Genomic DNA, 11,147 nt, shown 5'->3' on the forward strand with positions numbered 1-11,147 from the left:
TGGCAGGTAATTGGTTGCGAGTGATGCGTTGGGGGTCTGGGGCCTTTTGGCCTCTTTAGAACAAAACAATATAATTTCCATTACAGATTTTCCAGTATTTAGTTTGAGAAATCCCGACTCGAGCACCTCGTATTAAACCCTTCCATCACCATATAAACTTATAAACCGCCGCCATCATCACCAATCTCTAAAAGCGCATAAATGATGATTATCCCTAATTCTCCTACTTAGCTGCGTACTCTTATGAATCCTGCTACTTCTTATGACAGATTGGAGAGCTTAACCTCGGTGCGTGTTAAGCTCCGGTACGCCAGTGACGTCAGCGCACAGGAGAGAAAAGCGAAGCAATTCGGTCGGCCTCACGCCGAGAGAAATGCGATGATAACAATCCCCTAATCCTTTCAAATGAAAACGAAACCTCTCTAATTTCACCTTTATCCTCTTAAATATCCATCTCGGTTAACAAATTAACCTTTTTTCACCGTCGCACGCTCGCACAAATTGGGCCACGTCCAGCTTCCTACCTGCCGTTAATTACCCTGATGCTATCGGGCCTAATCTACATTCTGGAGCGGAATTGATTTCTCCCCCCCTCCCTCTGTTTCAGAGCGAATGAGGCTCGATCCGAGTCGGAGAGTCAATCGGCGTCTCTGTGCGGCCGACTGTGGAGGAGAAAACGGCAGCGTTATTGTGTGCTTAATCAGTACGCCACTCGAAAAAAGGTCACTTCCAGCCACCCGGTAGGATTTAATTAAAAGAGCAGCACAATGGCCGGGGCTGCTTGTCTGAATTTGATAACCGCAAGAACGACCCTTCAATGGCTAATCCTGCATTTGGAGGGGGAAAAGGAGTGTGTGTATGTGTGTGAGAGGGCGAAAGAAAAGGAGAAGAAAAGACAGTAGCAGAAAAGAGGGTGGTAAAGAAAGCGAGAAAGAGAAAGAATGAGGATGAGTATGAGAGGCTCTCCGGGGCCGGGGCCAGGTGTGGAATGCACTGATTTCAATAAGGAAGGCAATTAAAGGAACAATAGGAGGATGTTTTATTAGAGTCAAGGCGCCTCGCTCCTGGAGCTGGAGACACACCGAGTGGGCAATCATACACACACACACACACACACACACACACACACACACACACACACACACACACACACACACACACACACACACACACACACATATGCACAATGAGAGCAAGGATTGAGCTAAAGCCAAAACGCTCGCTCACTCATACACACACACACACACACACACACACACACTACAAAACAGCTCCAGTTGTTCTATGCATGTACTCTGTCTATTAAGGGTGCCAGCAGTTTGGGAACCGTCTATAAACACACATAAACATAAACATACTGCTAATAGTCAGTTCCAAAATTATTGGCACCTTCAACTAACATTCTCACGAGTCCCGTTAATCCTAAACACAATACTTTCACAATAATCATCAGTTTTAAAATGAAAGGCCGCGAGGTAACACTTTATCTGGTGCAGTCTCACATGGAGTCTGAGGGTCTGAGCAGAACCTTTTATTTATACCTTTATTTTAAATATATAACTTTTTATAGATTTATTTAATTAATATATTATTGCTGTTGAGATGATTTTCACCAATTTTTGCTGATTTATTATAAATATAATAATTAACATAAACTTCTGAATTTTTCACACTTTACAGTATCCAACCTTTTTCGGTTCTCTTAAAGGATGTAATTTTTTTAATCTTGTAAATCAGGTGTGAAAGTAAAAAGAAATACATTTAAGCTGCACAATGCCGTGAGTGTGAAATAAAAATGTATGAGCAGGAGCCTGCATTGGCTCAGCTTCGAGCTTTGTGGCTTCCCTGAATTAAAAAGCTGTGTGTGTGTGTGTGTGTGTGTGTGTGTGTGTGTGTGTGTGTGTGTATACACAGAGCAGCTTGAACCACAATTAACAAAGCTAATGAGATCTCTGACTGTTCCGCATTTCAATTGGGCCAAAATGCTGGATGCAGTTGTAAAATGAAGTTCTGAATAATGGGCTGGATTAATATTTAAACACCTTGCTTTATGGAATATATCATACACACACACACACACACACACACACACACACACACACACACACACACACACACACACACACACGCATGCGCGCACACACACACTCGCACACACCCTGCAGATGGGACCCTGCATGTACGATTAGTGTGTGATTGCATGATAATGGTATGATAATCGTGATTAATCAGATGGAAGTTTCCGGAGGGCGTTTTGTAACCTGCATGCTAAACGCGCACTCCCTCAAAACAGAGAAAATTACCCATCACGCCACAGGGCGGTCGGTGATAAGCAGACTGCAGGGCAGGGGGTTCTCTCTCTGCACCATGATTGACAGGTGCAAAGAACCAAAAAGGAAGGAGGGGCCTGTAGAGCAATTAACCATAGTGAAGGAGGCGTGGCCTGTGCAGCAATTATTCTAAGTGAAAGAGGCGTGGCCTGTGCAGCAATTAGTCTAAATGAAAGAGGCGTGGCCTATGCAGATATGAGTCTAAATGAAGGAGGTGTGGCCTTGGTGCAGCAGTTAGTTTTATTGAAGAAGTCATGAGCTGTGCACCAACTGATTTCAATGAGGGAGGCGTGGCCTGTGCACCAATTAGTTTCAGTAAAGCAAAAACCATGTCTCCTTTATTAAAACCAATGTGTGTATAGACAACACATCCATCTATGGGTTTCAGTAAAGATGGCATGACCTGTTTACCAATTAGTTTCAGTGCAGGGATTAGTTTAAGTGAAAGTGTGGCCTCATTACAAGTTGCAGTAAAAGAGGTGTGGTCAATAAAGGGGTGTGGCCTCTAAAGCTGTCATTGTATTGCCACTAAAGAACACATCATTACAAATATGAAATATGTAGACCCGGTGCCTGTTGGTCCTGTGAAGAAGGTGTGGCTTTTGTGAAAGAGGCGTGGCCCTCATCATCATGTAACGAACAGAAGGTTTTTCAGAATAACACATTAAAAAAAACAAGAAACAAACAACAAAAGAAACCACATTTTATATTTTAATTCTTAATTATGTAATAAACACATAATTAAACAATAATCTTCTTTATAATCTTGTTATTTTGCACAGCAGGACAACGATAAAGTCCTTAAATATTACAAAATAAATAATCTATTCATAAGAGGAAGTATTTGTGAGATCCATCTTCCTTTTCAGCACCTCAGAAGATTCACTAAACATCAGTTATTCTGCTGTGGAGCCTCAAGTCTCTGAGTGAATAGCAGCTGTGTGTGCGCGCGTGTGTGTGCGTGTGTCTGTGTGTGTGTTTATGGGAGTTAGACTGTGAGTGAGTGAAAGTGTGTGAGAATGTTAAAGTGTGTGTGTGTGTGTGTGATTTTTCAGTTAACAGTCGGTATCCAGAGGCGTGATCTGTGTGCCAATTAGTCTCAGTGAAGGAGGTTTGGCCATTGCAGCAATAGGTTTCAGTGAAGGAGGTGTTGAGTGTGCACAAATTGTTCCCACTGAAAGAGGTGTGGCCTGTGCACCAATTAGTCTCAAAAAGGAGGTGTGGTTTGTGCAATTGGTTTCAGTGAAGTAGGCTAAAGTTAAACCCAGTGTGTATGTGTGTAAACACTGATGTGCCTTAATTCACCACTGGAAGTGTTTGATATGAGTTTTATTCACGCTGTGTGTGTGTGTGTGTGTGTGTGTGTGTGTGTGTGTGTGTGTGTGTGTGTGTGTGTGTGTTGCATCTGCAGGAGGAGGTTCTGTGTAACGGTTGAAAGAGTCACAGGGTTAGAACTGCAGCACGGATGCCGGCACATCAAACATCAACACTTCTACTTTTCACCCCGTGGATTACATTTACAGCATGAAATACGTCTGTTGCTCCGGGTCTCAGACTCAAAACCCAGACACTCTCATACTACTGGACTCACAAACATCACACACACACACACACACACACACACACACACACATACACACACACACAAACACACACACACACACACACACACACACACAAACACACAGCTTAATAATGTCGTAGCATCAGGTCACACACAGAACCCATTTATTTTCCTGCTTATTTAAAACACGATGACGTACGTCTGTATGGCTCTCACGTCTTTAATAAACACATCATATCATTTATATTAACACACAGAGTCAGCGGCTTTAGGTCAACACACACACACACACACACACACACACACATGCACACAAACGTGATGACTCGAGCTCTAATGGAAAGGGGGTTGGTTCTGCTTTCCTGCCTGTCTGTGTGCATTAGTGGTGTGAACACAGATTAGGCATGAAATCAGAGAAAGATAGATGGATAGAGAAGAGAGAGAGAGAGAGAGAGAGAGAGAGAGAGAGAGAGAGAGAGAGAGAAGAGAGAGAGAGAGAGAGAGAGAGAGAGAGAGAGAGAGAGAGAGAGAGAGAGACCATAACTGATTGAGGTTTGTGAGCTCTGGTTTGCACTGATAATCACTTATCCTGAAAGTGTGTATCAAATATTGTGAGTTACACCACATCTTTCAGGACTGCAGGTGTCTATTACGTTTACGTTTCCATAGTAACAGCTCGTTCACAAAGACTTCAACACACGTTATTTATCTAACATGTACAGTAGGAGTCTCTAGTGTCAGGATTTTTTTTGTAAGAGGCAATTGAAAATCTGTGGTGAAGTTTTCCGACATCTTCAGGAACAGACGAGTTCAAGGGATAGTTGCTGTAACGTAATCAAGAACACAAACGAATGTTAAATGCAACCAGAGACAGATAGGAAACATAATACAGTTTTCAGGATCAATTCAGAATAAGTTAAAATATGTATTGTTTTTTAGGAATTTTAAACTGAATTGTGGGCGTGGCTAAAACACCATGAACATTCCTTGTTGTGTGTGTGTGTGTGTGTGTGTGTGTGTGTGTGTGTGTGTGTGTGTGTGTGATTGGAATGGATTTACAGGTAAAATCTGAAAAAAAAGGAAAAATAGTGAAATTTGTTGCTCTGTTTTTACCTATAAAATCGTTTGCCTGCAATTTTTATGGGAACATTTTTATATTTAAATATTAGGCTTGAACAAATATCTCCAAAAGCTAAAATACAAAGAAAAAGTGTTTATATAAGTAGGTGCAGTGTCATGTATACGCTTATAGTGTACATCTTTTCACACGACTATCATCTATTATCATCAAATATCTGTTTGTGCTTTTCTCCTTTTTTTAGTCACGATGGGTGAACAATTACGATGTTAAATTGATGAGCTCCTCCAATGAGTTATTACGCTCATCCTTGCCATCATGCAGCGTTCTGCGTCCTCCTTCCTTCACCCCCCAGTCTGCTTCCTTCACTCGATTGTTCTGCACTTGTTAAAAGCCTTTTCTCACACGTTCACCTGAGTTTAATTCCCACTGTAATCTACAGTCTCCAGCCATCTGCTCAGGAACCCAAAGGCCAATACGCCAAATCCCAAACTAAACACCGAGCTAATTTCATATGATTGGCTCCGAGTGGACGAGTGCCAAGTTATTCAGTGTAATCCGAATATCAACACGGCTAAAAGAGAGAAACAGAGTGTGGATGGCAAACACTCTCCTGAGCAAACACACTGCACAATGACAGTACAGCAGGAGACGAGCTTCTACAGAAACACTGCGTTTAGAAGAAAGAAAGACAAAAAAAGAAAGAATGAAATTTGATTTCATTTTTTGGAGCTTATAAGAGAATCCCTGGATTTATGTTGAACATAAATCTGCTCATAAAACTGGATATTTGTGATAATAATGATGCCAAGTGAAAACAATGTAAAGGAGGCGTGGCTTCAGTACCTGTGAGCCTGTCAGTTGAAGTGAAGGAGGCGTGGCTTCTGTGCCCTTGCAGTTACAGTGTAATATGCATGATTTCTCTGCCATGAATTAATGAAGTAGGTGTGGCCTTTGTTCCACTCAATTTCAGTTGAGGAGGGCGTGGCCTTTGTGCATATTAGTTACAGTAAAATAGTGCGTGGCCTCAGTTCCTATTTGTTAAAGTGAAGGAGGGCATGGCCGTTGTGCCAATTTGTTTTAGTGAGGAAGGCATGGCCTCTGAGCCTATTTGTTACAGTGAAGGAGGCGTGGCCTTTGTGCCTATTAGTTAGAGTGAAGGAGGGCGTGGCCTCTGTAACTTTCAGTTTCAGTAAAGGAGGCGTGGCTAATGTAAAACATTTCCTTACATGTAAATGTTAAAAAATATTTTTCATTTTAATGTGAATAAATCAGGCAGTTACATTTGGACAATTTTTCTTCATTAGCTGCGTACTGATGTTACATCCACGTCCCTCTCCTGCAGGATGCTCCATCTCCTTCACTCAGCTCCACTGTGCACCTGTCAGTCTAAAGCATGTGGGAATCAGAACACACACACACACACACACACACACACACACACACACACACACACACAATCCTGCATCAGTGAGCAAAACAAGCAAACACACACACACACACACACACACACACCGCTTTGAGGTAAAATACAGTCACGGTGGTCTACTTCAGGTCAGACAAACATCTGCTTTGAAACCATGAATATTTGATTTTATCCCGAGGAGATGCTCTGGGTGTTGTGCTGTGAGTGTGTAAATCCCAGAGCCTCACTGCAGGCAGGTGGCACCATCTATCAAACACCCTGGTGCTGAGGAACACTGAAAAATGCTGACCGAGTACAGAACAGCTATGGACACGGAGTAACCATCTCCTCTAACTTCTCTGTAATGTCCTGACGAACTCAGAATTACATCACTGTTCCTACATTAATACACAATTTAACTTCTCATCTATTCAGGATTTTCAGATCCTGTAGAAACCTGGAGATATGGAAATAGTGCAAGTGAATTAACACCTGTTGCATAAGTATTTACACCCTTGGGACTGAATCTGGGTTTATTATAAACAGAAATAATCCTCAATTATTAAAACGAGGGAAGATTTGATATTACTTGAGATGATTTAAATGAAATCAATGAAATGATTTGAATTCTTGACTTCATTCAATGAATAGATTAAATACTTTAATGTGATTCAATAAAAGCAAAATTAATTGCATTCAATAACTGATTTCTGTCAAATCTATTTGACCAAATCTCACACTTTCTAATAATTCAATAACCAACGGTGTTGTTTTTAGTTCGAAACATTTTTAAGAATTTTTTTTTATTTATTTTACAATCCCCAAACTTTTACTCAAACCGAAAATACACACAATCTGTGTCTAAAGTTCTCTGGAAGATATAAATATATTATAAATATCTGTATCATAGACGTGCCTGCTGTCTGTCAGCTAGCACCTGAATGACGTGTGAAGACACGACACTTTATCTCTTAATAAGATGAGAAATAAAGCAGCACGGATGCTGATCTTGATGCTACATGTTTAGTTTAGACCGATCTGGACGTTCACGGGGTAATGAGTGGCATCACAGTCGAAAAACATGCCGTTTAATTTGTCAAAACGCCTCAGCGGCACAAACAGAAAAGCTTTTAATCATTTTTCGTCTGGCACGCAGCGCCGGCTTCACGGATCGCTGATATACACATCAAACGGCGTACAACGCGCCATGTGAAGAACGCCTGCTTCCTCCATCGCCTGCGAATCGGCAATTATTCTCCTTCACACTAGGTGTCGATTTTAATTTCGACATCAGGCCGAGACTCTGATCAGCAGCCGAATAAGCCGTCACGAGAGATCTTGACTCCTGGCAAAAATGAAATCGCGTTGATATTTTTGACCGAAATGTCAATTTGGCCGTCGCCATGAGAACGAGCCGTGCGGAACAGACGCAGCGGGGAGTAAACAGGGCCTAGAGGGCAGGAGGAACCTCACCAGGAGCTTTCACACTATTCTTCCAGGCGACTTCGGTGTAGAAGCGAGTTGCACTGAACGTCGTGTTCGTTTTCTGATGTTAGTGAATGGATCCTCCTGTTAAACATCAAAACAACAAACATCAAAGAACTGATGCTGAACAAGAACAACAAATCAATTCAATGGATGCTGAAGAATTCAATTGATTAATTCTTTATCTGTTTAATGAGATACAAAAGTTTAGAGAAAATCTTTTTCCATTTTTCCAAAAGTTCCATTTGACTTCGAATCGCTTTAACAATTGGATTAAAGTGAACCAAATTTTTTTTATTGCTATTCAATTAATTGCATGAATTCAACTAGTGATTTCATTCAATAATCATCTCAGTAGAATCTCATCCTCACTCACGACTTCAGTCTAGAAATTCAGAGAATTCATAGCTCGAATTTCTATCGTTTTTCACCAAATAAACAAGTGTGTAACATCCAGGGAATCATTTACACACACACACTCAGGTTTCACAAGAAAAATATAACATTATTAATAATCACCTCATACCTCCTTCATACGCTGCTTATGATGCGTTATAACCGGTATGCTCGGCTTCACACACTTAACGTCTGTTCATGATGCTGTTCTGTGTAGCTGTGCATTGTGTGTGTGTGTGTGTGTGTGTGTGTGTGTGTGTGTGTGTGTGTGTGTGTTTTTGTATACTGTGTGTGTCTGAGCCAATATTTCGTTTGCAGATGACAGAATAAAACACCCAGCGAAATATTTTGACACGTGTGTGTGTGTGTGTGTGTGTGTGTGTGTGTGTGTGTGTGTGTGTGTGTGTGTGTGTGTGTGTGTGTGTGTGTGAGCGTGTGTTTGATAACGTTATTAAATTAACACGCGTCTGAGCAGCAAAGTCTGACGAAAAGAATTTCAACATGGTGTCATTTCCACTTGAGAAATAACTCATGTGTGTATACACTCGTCAAATCTATGTGTCCTTCTTTTGAAACACACACACACACACACACACACACACACACACACACACACACACACACACACACACACACACACACACACAGATGGAAGTTAACAGGCTCGGCGCAGAGCCCACATCAACACCAGCGTGCAAATCAGAGATCAGATCAGGCGCCATCTGCACCGTGTGTGTGTTCAAGTGTGTGTGTGTTTGTGTGTCTAAAAGAGAGGGAGAAGAAGAGCTGGACAGGCAATAGAGAGCTCCATCACAGCCAACAGATGATCATAATTAATAGAGAGATGTTCCACCGTTTTAGCTGGCTGAGCGTTCGGTCTGGCCGAGTGTCCAGGAGTCACACTGACCACAAGTTTATGGAGTAAAAGAGTCAATAATTGAAATACGCTTGTTATAACGAATCCATCGAGCACATTTGCTGCATACTTTTTTCATTACAATAAACAGGTTTTTTCTTCTTTTTCTATAAATCAATAAATCCAGGCAAAGAGGCATGGCCTTGGTCCTCAATTTTCCAGGACTTGTATGTGTGTGTGTGTGTGTGTGTGTGTGTGTGTGTGTGTGTGTGTGTTCAGGATCAAAGTTCTTCCGTATGATGGTGGCGTTAATCTCAAAATCTCTAGTTCTGTAAGACGTGTTCTTTTTACGGTCGAACTCAGTGTCATCTCTCTGTGTTTCTAGAAAACTTTAGGAAAATCCTGCAGAAAAAAGTTTTGCTCGTTTTTCTTTCTCTCTAAATACAATCATTTTCTCTGTCCATTTCTATCTATTTGAATATACACTAATACAGGCCTTAAATTAACCCTACACCCCATCATCCTCTGAGTTTATCAATTAGAGAGAAAAAAAAAACAACAGGAGAAGAGCATCAATTACAGCCATCATATTAAAACCCCCTAGATATGGTTTAAAAAAGGTCAATAATCTTTTTCACCTACACAGGCCCCTATCAGATTTTGGACGGAAGCCCGTGCGTTATCGGAGGCTGGATAATTGGCAGGGAGTCTCGCTCTGAAAAACACAAAGCCGCTCGCTTTTCTGTGGGGATGTGAGCCTCAAGGTCAGAGCTCGAACCCTCCACCGAACAAGCTGTCAGAGCTAACTTTGTCAGGACAAATAAACTGGCAGAGAGCGATAATGGATCTAATTTTACCTCTCCTGCCATCGCTGAGCCTGTAGCTTCCCCGGGGATCCCACGGCAAAGCCCCGGCTTACAAACACACGCTGAAAAGGAACCAATGTTATCTGAAGAGAGAGAGAGAGAGAGAGAGAGAGAGAGAGAGAGAGAGAGAAAGAGAGAGAGAGAGAGACTCACTTGAAATGCATCACCGAGAGGATCATTGATTTGGATGTTGAAAACAATCATCCGCCGTCTGCTCTTGTGCTTCCTCAGCCAGATGTAGAGCATCAGCCTTGGCCCCAAATTCCAGATGTGAGCACAGGAAAATGTCATCAAGAATCGATCATGATCCTAACTGACTCCTAATTGAACACCATTGATAAATTACAACATATATATATATATATATATATATATATATATATATTACAAAATCCTTGCACAGTGTTCTTGTGTGGTTGTTTTTTTTTCAAACTGTGCAGTGTTTATTCCCCAGAAATCGACTTTTCTGAGCAGAAAAGTTCACCTCTACCTAGTGGTCAGGTCGTCCTCGTCGCTACGCAAAAGGTCACTGTTTAGTTCGTCATCCCAACTGTCCTGAAAAACACAAGCAGTTTGTGTGTTTTTTGAAGCATTTTCTAATAAGACCCTTAAAAATCCATTAAAAATTAAAGTTCAACCACAATTTAGAACTGAGTGATTGTTATTGTGTCGTTAAACATAACAGCAAATCAGTGGGCAGAATGCAAATAAGAAGGGGCGGGCCTCGGAGACTGAAGGCCTTATCTAATTTGCATATTCAATGCAAAGATTTATTTTGACTTGTGTACAAGTTTGGTTGTCCAGCATTTTTATTGAACTGTTATAAAATAGATTGCATCAAATTTCATTTGCATTTTATTCACCCAAGTAACTCGTGACGACGTCTATTGCGTCAAACCACATAACGCCATCTTTAGAGCATAATACAGTCATTTGAAAGCGGCTCTGAATCAGCATTAAAATCAAAACAAACTATAAAAAAAATATGGGTTTACTATAAACAGTTCCTGCATTGTTTGTTAGGAAGTGAGGAAATATTGTCCATCCAAGTTCATTATTTATTCTTTAAATCAATTAAAAGAAGTAAATAAATAATTCAATATTGTAGCTAGATGGGTGGACAAACAATAGTTTAAAGTTTTTGGTTTGTTAGCTAGCTTTAATAGC

At 41.0% G+C, this 11,147-nt stretch overlaps 1 long non-coding RNA gene across 1 annotated transcript; it reads right to left on the reverse strand.

The window, feature by feature from the left end:
* Nucleotides 1–6,252: 6,252 nt before the first annotated feature.
* On the reverse strand, nt 6,253–10,537 carry LOC310717834. Its single transcript, XR_014530962.1, has 3 exons — nt 10,471–10,537; nt 10,134–10,230; nt 6,253–6,353 (listed from the first exon to the last, which is right to left on the reverse strand). It is a non-coding gene; the product is annotated as an uncharacterized lncRNA (long non-coding RNA).
* Between the last annotated feature and the right edge of the window lie 610 nt (nt 10,538–11,147).

Source organism: Silurus aristotelis (assembly GCF_946808225.1).
Source record: "Silurus aristotelis genome assembly, chromosome: 22".
NCBI lineage: Eukaryota > Metazoa > Chordata > Actinopteri > Siluriformes > Siluridae > Silurus > Silurus aristotelis.